The following is a 1,084-nucleotide window of genomic DNA, read 5'->3' on the forward strand; positions in this document are numbered from 1 at the left end:
AGAAAAATACCTCCCGCAGCCAGCCCTCCGCCTGCCCCTCACAGCCGGCGGAGACGCTGACCCAGTTGTGTCAGCGCGAGACGGGCTGGATGGGGATGGGGTGGCAGCAGGGATGCGCGGGGCTGTTCATCAGCTCAGGACAGAGCTGGGGGGAAATCGCTCGCTGAAATGAATTTGGATTAAATTATTTCCAATGACTGGATGGGCAGGATTGTCAGGGCCATCCCTTGCAGCAAGGGCAAAGGCACCCTGGTCCTGGGAGCACATCCAGTGCCGGTTGATAGTTGTAGACCTTGTTGCCAAAGGCAGAGTGGCCCCTCTGTCCTACAGGGACCGTTGCTGGTGGTGGGAGGGGGCTTCAGCCTTCCCGTGCAGCTGGGTCTGAGGCACTGTGGGTGCTGGCAGCCGCCCAGGAGCCTGGGAAACCCACAGAGCCTGTGATGCTCATCTCTCTTCTGGCTGCTGCAGCCTTCGGGCTTGCTTTCAAGCAGTGGGTGTCTCTGGTTAGCTGGCACCAGCTGCAGTGCAGGAGAGCAGTGACCGGCAGAGAGAAGCCGAACGCAGCCACTCATGCATCTCACCCAGTGCCGAGCATAATGACCTTGTCATGACAGCTGAGTGTTTGCCACCCTGGAACAAATGCAAAACAATTGTGATGATTCAATTTCAGCTCCTGTTTTGAATTGCAATTTCGCTCCCTCTGTAGGTTAATTAGTAGCACAGCCCCAGGCTGTCTGTGGCAAGGGTTTGCAGCAAAGTACATTAAAATTCAGTGGCATGCCATCAATGAGCGGCAAGGTGCTTTTCCAGGCGCAGGCGTGCCTGCCTTCCTTGCAGCGCTCAGGTGCCTGGCTGAGAGGCAGAGGTAAGTACTCGGCGGTGGTTAGAGGCTGGTCTGTGGGTGGGGAAACCCCTGGCCCGGATTCCTGAGCTGCTGCAGGCTTGCCGAGTGAAGCTGTTTGCGTCCCTAACACTCCCAGTGCCCGCTATCAGCTTGTATTGTGGGCTGGAGAGATGCTTTTGGTGGGGGGGTGTGGGCAGGGTTGCCCAGGCAGCCGGGGAGGAGCGTTGGAGCTGCCTCCTC

At 58.2% G+C, this 1,084-nt stretch overlaps 1 protein-coding gene across 1 annotated transcript in view; it reads left to right on the top strand.

Annotated features, from left to right (window-relative positions):
- The window catches only part of CFDP1 (craniofacial development protein 1), a gene marked incomplete at its 5' end in the record, with an annotated part of 65,053 nt that overhangs the window by 63,518 nt on the left and 451 nt on the right, over nucleotides 1–1,084 (top strand). The gene's annotated exons all lie outside the window — the stretch shown is intronic.

The sequence above is a fragment of the Pterocles gutturalis genome, unplaced genomic scaffold (assembly GCF_000699245.1).
Source record: "Pterocles gutturalis isolate BGI_N339 unplaced genomic scaffold, ASM69924v1 scaffold16997, whole genome shotgun sequence".
Classification (NCBI taxonomy): Eukaryota; Metazoa; Chordata; class Aves; order Pterocliformes; family Pteroclidae; genus Pterocles; species Pterocles gutturalis.